The 13,600-nt window shown below is 36.4% G+C and overlaps 1 protein-coding gene across 1 annotated transcript in view; it reads right to left on the bottom strand.

Annotated features, from left to right (window-relative positions):
* Nucleotides 1-13,600, bottom strand: part of LOC122721013 (high affinity cGMP-specific 3',5'-cyclic phosphodiesterase 9A) — a 99,615-nt gene that overhangs the window by 18,848 nt on the left and 67,167 nt on the right. The window lies entirely within an intron of this gene.

Below are 13,600 nucleotides of genomic sequence, written 5' to 3'. Positions count from 1 at the left end.
TCGTTAACTCTGCTCAGGGTCAAACGTTTCCCCGTGACAATTCCAGGGGGGGGGGGGAAACAAACGACGACGTGGCGTTAAAAAGAAAAAGTAAGGGGGGGGGGAGAGAGAGAGAGAGAGAGAGAGAGAGAGGAGAAAAATGGCACGGGAAAGCATACAGTCGGCCGTGAATTAATTATTCAAATGGCACCGCTCCAAGCGGTGTATCCTTTCGGTGATATCGAGCGTAACGACATTTTATAAGTGCATGTTTTATTCATCGTTCCGAACGCAGTTGTGCGTAACTCGGCCTAACACGTGCATTACGTCGGCGCAATTACAGCCACGGAACGAGCGCCCTGTCACAACTTGTTCCTTTCCATCCAAATTTCCACCCGAAATTATTGTTCGCTGGGTCGAGGATCCGTGTCGTCATCCTCGAGAAAGAAATGATTAGCGCGAGTTGTTTGCAAATCATGGACGATTTACGGATCCAAACTCGAGTTAAAAACTCGAGGAAGAAAAATCCGAAGAATTTCGGACGCAAGAGTGTTTGTTCGGTTTGTCAAACTGATATAGAATTTATTTTAGATAGCAAACGAAGAGGAAGAACAATGATTAATATCAGATCAGAGTTGATCAGGATATATCGAATACTTTGGTCTCCTGGCTTCACTCCCTCGCAGCATCGGCCAATAATCCATAAATTTAACACGGAGCAAGATCTTGATTAACTAACTAGCATCGAGGCAAAGAAACCGGTGCATAAATCCCGCAACAGGGCAAATGAAATTACCATTTAACAACAACACGAGACGTCAAAGTTTTCAGGGAGGTTGTTGACCAACGAAACGCTTATATTCTCGCTTAACGTTTTATTATATTAGGAGAATTAACAACATGATGTTTTTCCAACCAATGAATCAACGAAGAACTAAGAGAACACGGATTCGGCGACAATTAATCATCGGTTCGTAAATTGTAAATGTGTTTTAACGTAGATTTATACCGATTCGATGATCTGAAAATAGTAACAAACAACGAATTTATCGAACGAAAATGATATTGGTATTGCTCGCCAGATCTGTGAAACGAAACACGAGGCTAACTTTTTCATTATGTTATTTTGCTTCCTTTCTGAAAGTGATTAACGCGAAACGGGGAGAAAAGTAAGCGAAGTGAAGCACTTATTCCAAAGAAGATAAAAAGCGAGAAATGGCGTAGCTTTCGGATATAAAAAAGAAGAAAACGCTAATGGCATTCGGCAGTTGGTTAAAAAACAGAAAGAGGAAGGGGAAGGGAGGGGGTGAAAGTTTCTCGTCTCGTTTCAGTTATCGATTCGACAAAACGCGAGGAGCTTACTTCTTCCTCGACGTATTCAACGCGAAGATTCATGATTCTTCGTGAAAAATGAGTTTTCCACAGCTCGGAATGTCGTACGAGGATCATTTATAAAATCCAGCTGTTGCTTATATGCCTTCCTTTTTTTTCCATTTTTCCTTTACTTTTTTCCTTTTTTACCAACGATCCATATATATTTTTTATAAACATAATGGAAAAGATACCATTATCGATTTTAATTAAATCTCCCTCACGCGAATTTGACGGAACACGTTCACATGACGTAATGAAATGTTGTAACGAAACAGATGCGCGTTTTCACTTGAGAAGGACGCGTTATGAATTAATTTTAACGTGCAAATTGGTTTTCTTTTTTGTTTTTTTTTTTTTTTTTACAACGATGATATTAAACGATTCATATTTAATTAGAATTGTTGGGGAAATATAACGTTTTATTTACCAACTTTAATTTTCATTTTCTTATATATATATATATTATCTTAAATATGAAATTAATTATTTTTACTTCTTGAGATCGTACTGAAAAAACAAGGAATTTACTTTTTACGTTCTTTAACGATTAAAATATAAGTTGGCGAAGATTGAACAGACTGATTGTTTAAAGTAAACCTTCTGAAATATTTGTATGGGTTAATTAATAAGAATCTTTTCAAAAGAATTCTCTAAAAGAAAACTTGCATTAATTTTTCCCTCCCTTCGAAAATTGTGCATCGCGAGTTTCAATTATAACAACGAACAGAGAGTAGAATAAAAACATCGATGAAAAAGAATTATTTATCAATAATTTCCTTCGTTATTTTTCTTCTCTTTTTTTCTCATCTGTGATCGCAAGAAGAAAGAACAATTATGAACGAAAAAGTTTTTACAATATTCTCGAAACCTTCTCCTTAAAAATGTATACAAAAATTAACGAAGCTAAAGATAAATTACTCGATTCTTCGAATGGAAAATAAATTTTCCAACAAACATTATTTTTCTAATAAAATTCTCTTTGTGTCTATAAAAAAAAATCTTTTTTATAGATAGGACGAGAAAATAGAAAAAAGAATAAAAAAGAAGAAAGAAAAAAAATTTGCCGCCGAACTTGATTAAATTTTCTTCCTCGTGGTCCAAATAAAAAAAAAAAAAAAAAAAAAAAAAAAAGAAGAAAAATACGATATCGTACACCAACTATGATCAAAGTATGATTCTAATTCAACGATTTCGCATTGATCTCCGAACGACGATGAAAAGTGGCACTGGCGCGAACAGATTTCTTGTTTGACGTTTTTTCGGCTCAGCCAAATATGAAATAGAATTTCGAAAACAAGCCCTTTTGTACAAGAAGAGATCCCGTGGTAATTCGTTTCGACGGTTGAAACTGGAATAAAATTGGAGGGGGAAAAAGTGGATCAACCGGAGAGATGAAAGAATAGAAGCGGGAAAATATTTCAGGGATGTTTTATCTCAACTTTCACCCTCGTTCGATGCGTTAATTTTAAAAATGTCACGGGAAATATGGCTTTCCTCCTCCTCCCCCCTACCCTCGTATCGTAAAAATTCTCCCTTTATGGGGAATCGTTTCGGTTATTTGAACCGTGGAAAAAAAAAACTAGGAAGCATCCCTGAACGAACGAGAAATCCTGAATTCGAGCGGTACGATGGTGGAATATGGCTGGTCTTTGATTGTTACGAGACTCGTTATGCACGTGGGGAACATTTTAGAGAGAAAACGTGTGCAGGTCGAAGGTCATGTTAGAAGAAGAACGAAATTTTCATTGTACACTCGATAACATTTTTCTTACCAACGGATCGGATTTCGTCGTAAAAAAAAGTTCTTGCCTAGTTTTTTTCTTCTTCTTTTTTTTCTTTTTTCTTTTTTCTTTTTTTTTTTTTTACGAAAATTTAAGATAAATAAAAAACACTGAAGAGCAGCGGGAGTCAGAGTTGTGAAGTGCGAGAGGAAAGCGATCAAGGGAATGAAAAGGGGCAGCACGGGTGAAGAAAAATTCCAAGGTTCGTGTTGTTCCAATATTCATGAACTTCCTGTACACCCGTTGTGCACGAGAAGCAACGCAGACCGAGGAGTGCACGAGTGCGACTCGCGTACCCACGCCCACGCGTGCATTTCAATGGAGGCCGCTAATTAAACCGAAACTGTTCATAGCGTGGCGCGAACGATATTTACAATCCTACTATCTTTCGAATTCCACTTAAAATCTAAAAACGGAAACGACACTAAACGATAAAAAAACGATCAGCCTGTTTTTATTAAAAATTCCACTCTTTTCCACGTTTCAAATTAATCGTTAATTAATTAATTAATTGCGAATTAACTCGACTCCTTTCGCGTTATTGTTCGAAAATGTTGTTGAAATAAAAATTTCAAGACGTTTTCTATTTAATTTCTTGGAGAGCAAAGTTTTTAGAATTCGATTTTTCATTTCCATTTCTTCAGAAAAAAATGTAACGAAAATGTTTACTTTTTGATAAAACTTGTAAAATCTCCTTTTTTTACGACGTTATAAATTTTGAAAATTTTTATCCCGACAAATCTTACACGTCTTGTTTATTTATTTATTTTTTTTTTCAAGATTTACGCGATAACATTCACGATCGAGACAATCTTGAGCGCGAACATAAAACGACCCGACCCAGAAAAAGGGGGCGAATGAACGATTCGCGGGCAACGATGGGAACAGTGGCCGGTTTATTGGTTGTTGGCCAACCTGCCGGCGATTCTGTTCAAATTTCCTGATGGACAAGCCATCGTCAAAGGATACGCCGTGCCAGTTCGAATCGAGTTGATTAACTTTTTCGGGACAGTGTTTCTTTAACAGGTGGAAATTGCTGAAATCGATTGATCGACGTTCGAAAGATTTCCGGGAAAAAATTCGTTTTCTTTTTTTTTTCGTTTTTCGTTTTTCGTTCTCCGTTCGAATAAATATCGTTTATCATTTTTTTTTTGAAAATATCGGAATCAATAAATAATCATATTAAATCATATCGAAACTCACTATGATGTACGAAAGTAGTAAAAAAGAGACATAGACGCACCCATATTTGGTTTCGAACTATCGCACTCGCTAATATTATTGCACGTGTGGGTGGATAAGTATTAAAGCAAACGGTAAAGAGGAAAGATAAAAAAATTTACGAAGTAATAAAGTCATGGGAAGAACAACCCTTATAAAAATAAACGCGATCCAGTTATTTCGGTTTATGAAATTTTAATACAAAACCAAAATAATTAAGGCATTACTGTGTTATACATTGAACAATTTTAATTTTTAATTAAAAAATATACGTAAAATACGTATCGATAAAAATAAAATGAAATCGTTGAATAAGATTAGATATTGATCATTGTACAAAGATTTTCGACGTATATTAATAAAGTATAAGGATCCACGATAAAATCTAATTAGACGTATGACGTTTAATTAAAATCGACCATACGTGCCCCAAAAACTTATTGAAATCCGATAAAAATTTTCGAAACAGCAGTCCACTGTAATTGCTGGAAATCCTGGAAAAAAGTCCGTCGTATGCATGAAAAAAATTACACGAAGAAAAATTGTGATTTAAATCCATCCGTTTACGCGGAATAATAGAATGTATTTATAACGTGAAATCTCTTGAAATAACCGAGACGTATAAAGAAATAAAACATTTTGTATAACACCATATTTACCATAAATATTGTAATTATTTCATAAAGCGCAATTATCCTTTCATCGAGACTCGTAAAACTCCAAGTTAAAATTTTAAATATAAACACCAATTAATGGAAATTCTATAGGGAAAATAAAAATCATCGGTGCAAAATCTGGATCTACATTTTTCTTTCTTGCATGTGTTCAATTTCATCGCGAATGAACGTTTAATATCTGGAAAATCAAGTTAAATTCGGAAACTAGCTTAAATTTGATATTTCAAAACTTCCAACCAACACATCTTGAGCGCAAAATCGGCTTACCGAATCCTCCATCTAAAATTAACTATCACTAATGCGCTGCCCTCGTCCAACATCGTTCCAAAGTCGTGTCACGTCACAACTCGAGTTAAATCGATGTTTGGTCGCGACAGGAATTTTCCAAACGAGAAAAAAAAGCGGCCGTTCCGTCAATTACACTTGTCCAAATTACCAAATCAAATATTAGCCCGGCCACCGACGTGGAGGATAATAGAGGCTGAAATTAGAACGGGAGGAACGAAGATGGAGTAGATGGCGTACCTTGGACGATCTATAAAAATCGAGGGCGGCACGCGCTATCGTTTGCCGAGTAAACTCTTTTAATTGAACACGGGGGTGGCTAAGAGTCTATGCTCTTTCCAGATACCGACCGATCATTTCATAGTTTCGATAAATGGATGGAATTGGCGGAGAAAGAATTAGCTTGACGGAAAGAACTTTCTCGTTCTGTTTGAAATTACGATTATTCTTGGTGTAACATTTTTTTTCTTTTTTTTTTTTTTTATAGAAATCGAGGAGGATTTTTCCATAATTTTCGATGAATCACAGAACGTAGAGCGTCGATTGGATTGGACAAAAATTTCGAAATCGTCGAAATGGACGAGTTATTTTACAATATTTCGAAATTGACGATTTAGGTATGTGTTGTTAGAGTTTATACAACTATGATTTTTGAAATATCTTTTTTCTATTTTTTTTTATTTTTTCGATTGACAAATAACTATCGCTTTTTGTAGTTATGTACTTTTTTCTTTTGTAATCTTTTTTGTATTCGATTTATATTGGTGGACATTTTAAAAGTATTTTATTAATAATCGTTTCGTTGGAATATTCGTCAAATTGATCGTATTCGATATTCATTTGTCAATTGACATCCAATTTCACGAAGCAATCCTTCGACGCCTTCGATTTTCATTGAAAGAAATCGGTGGAACGTGGTGGTTTTAACAAATCTTTCGTAAAATGTGTGCCCGCAGATTGGCCCAAGGGAACAAATCTACTCGTTGAAACTTATTTGAGCCGGCAATCGATTCGAATTCCATCGGTAGAATCACATTCTTAGAAAACCCCTCTTTCTCCGTGCAAAAGTATAACGTTCTGATAAAGCAGATCGCTTCCGCAATAAAGTAGGAAGTACCTAGCGGTACGAGTACGTTCATCTCCTCTTTCCCCCTTTCCCAGTTTACCAACCGTAATCACGTTTCTTATTCAAAGAACAAAAGGAGAGGAAAGGAAGGAAACGAGAGATGGACAGAAGGAAGATGGATGTACGCCATCATTTCGAAGGAGCTCGAGATTCATTTGATGAAACGCGATGTACAAAAGGGGAGGGGGAAAGGTTCGTTCCCCGGACGAATCGTCGATTCCATGAATTACTCCCCGCCATCTCGATCTAATTCCTTTGAAACAGGGTAGAGTAAACTTCGAATTACAGAGGTGGGGATATAAACGAGCAATCGACAATCGTGTTACACATCGGCTGCGTACAAGCGATGCAAGGCACGCGTGTATCGATGATTTACCTTATAGAAACGAGGTTGAATTACGCCTGAAACGTCGGCGTGACTTTGGCCGTTCCTCCAAAGTAGCCTCTCCCCTCTCCCTCCCTCCCTCTAGCCACACTTTCGATTCCAAGGGACATTTACGTTGGCCATCTCGAATCGATCGAGAGTCGTCGATCATGCTCAAACTTGCTTCGTCCAAAGATCCTGTTTATACCGGTAACTTTCATCGACGAACCGAACGTTGTTGTTTCGCAGTGTAAACGCAGCTCTACGAGCTTGCAAACACAGATTTTGTTTCTAAATTGAGCCGAGTAAGAATATCCATAAGTACCAAGTAATGTAATCTGTATACGCAAAATTGCGACGCAGACGATATATCGATGTTTCCGAAAGAGAGACAAAGAGAGAGAGAGAGAGAGAGAGAGAGAGAGAGAGAGAGAGAGAGAGAGAGAGAGAAAAACATAAAGCTGCCGTGTCACCGCAACGAGTCGGTGGTATAAACTAAGCTCGGCTATCCGTAAAATTCTGGTCAACCCACATCCACCCCATGATCTAAGTGTTCGAAAGTTAAGCTACCGACGGAAATCAAATGGTTGGTCTTCCTACCTTCTCCGTTTCGCTCGTCCGCTTGCACGATTGTACGCGCGAGAGGTTTGCGCGAGCGACAGTTCTTGCGGCTGGTTTGTCCTGGCTCACACGACGCGGCTCCGTAACGAAACGAAACGAACGTGGTGGCACATATACAGAGCGAAAGAAGGGGGAGAGCTATCTTCCGACCCGTCCATTGGCTCTAATAGGATAATGAAACGTGAATCATGGATGTACGGCGGACGATTATATTTTTATTGTGACCCACGCTCAATTTATTCATTATTTTGTTGAGGCCAATATCATTGGTACGAGGTGTAGGAAGCCATTGCTGGTCGGAAAGCATCGCTCGAGAGTTCCTACGGGTCCCCGTGCTACTATTACTTTTTATTATACCACGACGAATTAGAAAATAAACGTATAAATGGATTGGCTACATCCTCCGCGTACTCGTAACGATCGTGTAATTAGCCAAGACAGATCTCACGGGAAATCGCCATGTCCTACGCCAACCCTATGCCCGTTCTCATTCCTTCTTCCGCGAAATTAGATCCCCAAGTATATCGAGAAATATCGCTCGTTTAAATTCAATTTAACAATTGATTATCGATCGAAGATCGACGTTTGCGGTAGCCATGTTGTGATTCGATTATATTCGAAAGTTCACACCGTGGCGCGATGTAGTATATGCGCTAATCGTCTTCCAAGTTGCGCCAACTTTGTGACCGAAACATGTTGCCCGTTACAGGGTAACCAAGTAAAGGAAATCGATCAATTTCGATGCAACGATATAATGATATTCTAGTAGGAGGAACGTTAACCAATAGAGCGGGAAACAAAATTTTTTGTACCTTTATATCGTTTCTATCAAATCAATTTTACCAAGTTTTTAAATAATATTTATAATATTCTTTTTTTCTTATTTTTTTTTTTTTTTTTTTTTTACAAATCTTTTTGCCAAATCCATTAAATCTCGAACGAATGAACGAGGAGAACCGAAAACCTGTGCTAACCGCAAGAAAAACCAGTTCATCCTAGCGCGGTGGTGTGCAATCATTGTCGATTTTCACTTGGTGCGCGAGCCAACTTTCCACGATTCCGACCGGAAATCGACTGCATCGAAATTGTCGACAGTCGACAGGGCTGGCTTCCGGAACTCTCCGATAAATGAGACTGTCACGCTGTAAAATTGACTGACCGATTATTCCATTTTCACAAGAATCGAACACGAATTCGCCCGAGTATTGGAAAAGTACGATATAATTTTACGTGATCAAATTTTAAGATTTATTTGTTTTTTTTTTTTTTTTTTTTTTTTTTTTTTTACAAATTTTCGATCGAAGCAATGAACGCAGCTTCGAGAAGATTGAGGTCTCAAGATACGTGAAAAGGGGAAAAGAGAAGAAAAGAAAATTTTTATGGCCACAGATCTTAGAGAGTATGAAAAAACTTCAGTTACACCGATAACATCAATGTAATCGGTTTATTTCTTCAGAATCCATCCAACTTATTCTTCTGTATAAAAGTTACGATATAAAATCATTACGATTGTATAGAAATTATTTTCAAGTCGGAATAAATCAAATTTTTGTTGGATATTTAATTAATTTTTCTTTCTTTTTTATTTCTTTCTTACTTTCATTCCCGCGGGGATATAAATCTTTCCGATTCCGTCACGATTAAACGATGTATAATTATATTTACGACTCTGTGCAAGAGTCTAAGTTTCACCAAGGAAGATTGAAATAAGAATTTTAAGCAGTAGTTAGAGTATACATTTCTTCGTGAAAAAAATCTTCTTGAATTCTTCTCGCAATGGTATCTCTGGAGAGAAACGCGAGGGAGATAAATGTTCTAGCGCAGAGCGCAAAAACGTCGGATTATGAGATTGACTAGACGCAAAGCCGATTGGTGAACAATGGTACGTGGTTTTTAAATGGAAATATGGCATTCGTCCACGAAACCGACTAAATGTCGCGACGAAATATTGCAAAAAATGTCAACCAAATGATATTTTCATGGAGTATAAAACACGGCTGCCCGTGTATTTTTTTTTTACGTCCTACAATTATTAAAAAAAACTATACAGATTGAGTGAAAATAAAAATTTCAATCCCTTGAAATTGAAATTAAAACTTTTAGAAATATATATTGCGTTAGCATGTAATATTTTTTTTACATTTAGACAATAATGAAAATCGAAAATGAAAGATTATGGGATATATATTTTATATATATATCGTCCGAGTTTCTCTCGAATGAAAAATTATTCGAAAGGGGTTAATATACCCTGAATGGGGAATATTAAGTTAATGTCAGTCGCACAAATGGGTGATGAGAAAACATAGAAAATAAAAACTTTTAATCTTGTCAATGCAATTTCCCGAGTAATCCACTTATTTCTACGCTACTCAATCTACTTCTTTTCATCATCGATAACTCATTCGTAACTCATCTTATCTAATTTTTCTAAATCGGTGTACGTTCGTGATATTTAGATTACCGTCTATTTGCATCATTGTTATCAAAAACTGGAAAAACTTTCTGTAATATATAAAGATCGTAGTACGATTTTGCCGAACATCGAAATCTTTTGAAATCGATGATATAAAATAATATTACGCAATTTAAAAAAATATTCATTAACAGTATAAATGAGGAGGAGGGGGGAAATGCGATAAAAATAGAAAACATGGAAAATTCTTATCTTTTTTCAAGCGAGCATCGAGTGTATCTTGATTGGCAAGAAATCTTCAGGTTAAAGTTCATTCTTATGTTCACGAAAAAGCATCTTCTTGATACACTTGGAACGAACGTGCTCGAGGTCGAGGTAAAGGATGCTTGTAGCTACGGCTTGATTGATTTCGAGGCGGAGTTACACGGGGGCCACCTTCATCTCTCTAATCGATACATTTCCACGGTTATATACACGGTTTATTGTACCAACTAACCGCGAATAAATACACGAACGTTGTATACGCTTCGTTATACAGTTGTGTGCAAAAGTTACGTCACTCACCTTCCAAGTCTTACAATGAAAATTAAACATTGAAAAATGTTTTCACAAAGCATTGTACGGAAACGAATCTATTCGCGGTATTGTGCGGTATTTATGGTTCACCGATTTTTCGAAAATAATTATTGCGATATATAAAGCTATTACCTGAATGCTTTAAACTTTTATAGAGTACGGAATTAAAATTTTCAATTTATCGCGTTGAATCACGATCCTTCAAGTAGCAGCGATTTTATTGAAACTTTCAGCTGAAATTTCTTTTTATAGAAAATAATTTTTCGAGTGTAAAACTTTTCCACTATACTTAACGAACGCAACCATTTCTATTGTTGTTGTTTAGACAGCGTATGCAAATTCGTAAGGCTATCTCTAATCTAATAATTGTAAACGATTTTTAAGTCGTGTATCGTGTTACGATATAAAATTCCGATCGGTATCGTCGATGCCCTTTAATTTAACCGATAAAATTAAGATATGGAAAATAATTTAAAGATACAAAATATGATTCGATAGATTGCAAATCGATTTTCGAATAGAATTGATTTTCAACGTTTATTAAAACGTCTCTTCGCGCCTTATAATTTGATTGAACGAAATCGTTGCCTTGTTGCGCTATGATAATAATATTAATATAACGATGTGATATTAACTCGAATTAAATAGGACAACATAATTTGTAACGTGGAATATTTAGAATACACGTTCGATACAATAACTGTAACATTCAGAAGCAGAGCAAAATAGATATAATGCAATTATTTGTCCATAATTATTAAAAACGTTTAAATCAATTTACATAAAAAGCAAAAAACAATCATACCAAAAATCGAAAAATCGCCCACCAATTATCAACCAACCGTCTTTTCTTTATTTAATAAAAGACACTTTTTTTAAATAAAAGACATAAAATTAGAATAAAAAAGGGAAAAGAAATATCATAAAAGAAAGCATTCCACACGATTCTACAACCGCGGGGTGAAAAAAAATTCGATCCCGATTCGAACTTCTTATCCAATTTCAACAATTTTAATTCGCCTCGATTAAACGTTACAAATTCCATTTACAATTCCATCGACACAAATCGCAATTACCTATCCGTTGAATGCGCGTTACGTTCAACCGAACTGCGTAAGGCAGACAGTCGCGTTTTGATTTAATACGAGGCCGAGGTTACGAACGTGAACGTATCGAATCCATCGTGAGCGGAAACTAACGAAAGAAGAAGAATCGGTATTCTCGTTTCTGCACGCGTTCAGGGATCGATCGGTCGATTATCGTATTATACGCAAGCGTACACTCCACGAGTTCGTCGAGTTTCGTGTCCGGGGTAAATAGTCGAGAGATCGTAATCGTCTGAATTCCCGGAAAGAAAAGCACGTTTTTCTCGAACGAGCTTTCTACTATTCGATATATATAATTTACGCCGTGGGCGATATCTTAAAATGGATACAACGAATTTTATCGTTAAATTTTTCGTTAAGAGAAATAAATATGTAATATGTAAATTTGTTCGTAAGTCGTCAATTGTCGTCGTTCCAGAAAATCCTCTGCCTCGTTTCGCCCGTGATTTTAACGTATGACACGAGGCCTCCCCCCTCCCTATAATTTAGAATTTTCGTTAACGAGCGGAACAACGAATCGTGGAAATATATTTCCCGAGGCTGATGCAAAGGTAATTCAACATGACCATGAGAATCCAGCTGTTTGTTGGACTCATTAAAGCAGTAGAGACAAGTTTCTCCATTATAATTGTCGAGTGGAAGTATGATATAGCCGTGATACCGTGCGTTAATTATCGCGAGGAATAATTTTTCTTCTTTTTCCTTTTTTTTTTTTTTTTTTTTTTTTACTCCATTGAGCTCCACGTTTCGTTAAAATATAAATACTTGTTAATTCGGAATATGTATATTCCGTTTTTATTTTCTAAAAAAAAAAGATTACAAGTGAAAGTGTAAATAATTGGAAACGTACGTAAATGCGAACTGATCTCGCGGAACGGATTGTTGTATCGGTGAAACAATAATTTTGACAAGCTTGTAATTAATTAAGAATAATCAATTTATTACATCGATATGCAACAAATCAATTAACCGTGTCATTAACTATTCATTCCGAATTACCGTTCTATCTTATATCGAGTGTAATTCGTAAATTCGTAATATTGTTCTTTTCAAAAAGCAGAGGGGAAAAAAAAAAAAAGAAAAGAATTTAAAATAAAATTCAACGTTCAAAGCAACGAGGGAGGCTTATTTTCAATGGTTCGTTTCGAGAGAACGAGAATTTCGTGACGGTGAGCAGACAATAAGGGTCAATTTACCCTTACGAACGATATCGATTCTCGTCAAAGCGTCTCGTTGGCATATTTTTTTCGCCGTACGACCAGCGACCTCGTTGAAAAGCTTTCTAATTAACTAGAAGGAAGAATATATATCGGCAACACGGAGCTCGCCTCGGAAATTTCGCGTGGACGAGAGAGGGTGGCGCGGCGCGACACAGGGGTGAGATCTAAATGATCAGTCTATTACAGGTTTATATTGCGAGCGTCGTAACGGGGCTTGATCATGAATCGTGGCCGTCACACGGCGAACCAATGCGAAAGGATAATCGGTGAATTCGGGGGATAAAAACGAGGGTTGTAATCACCCAGGCTTTGGGTTGAAATTTAGCGGAAAGGGAATCGTAGAATCGGAGGGTGGATTTCGATGGCGATTCCAAGAACCGATTATAGAAATTTCGAAATTTCTTATTATTGATCTTGTGGAACGAACGTTGTTTCGATTCTTTTCTTTTTCCACGCCTTTTTCCTATTCCATTCGCAAATTTTGTTTGCGAACAAGGGAATTCTAACGATAATATTCGGCAAAGAAATTTAAATTACTATCGTAACGTGCGTGGCGTGAACAATGAAAATCAGTCCCGCCGTTGAAAAATATTCCATGACGTTTCTGACTTACGAATTATTCACAGATGAACGATAATATTTGTGAGAGATACGCATAAAAGTTTTAAAATATAACATGAATGAACGTCAGAGCCTCCTATCTAGGCTTCATTCATGATACATGACAATCATTCGTATAATCTCATTCCTTTAAATTTATGTATAACATGAGTCGTAAACTCGTGTAGCGTGTGTTTGAATTCAAAAAAAAAAAAAAAAAAGAAAAAAAGAAGAAGAAGAAGAAGAGAAAAAAG

The sequence above is a fragment of the Apis laboriosa genome, unplaced genomic scaffold (genome assembly GCF_014066325.1).
Source record: "Apis laboriosa isolate Shangri-la unplaced genomic scaffold, ASM1406632v1 scaffold13_cov153, whole genome shotgun sequence".
Lineage (NCBI taxonomy): Eukaryota > Metazoa > Arthropoda > Insecta > Hymenoptera > Apidae > Apis > Apis laboriosa.
This window is presented reverse-complemented; position numbering and strand designations above follow the sequence as displayed.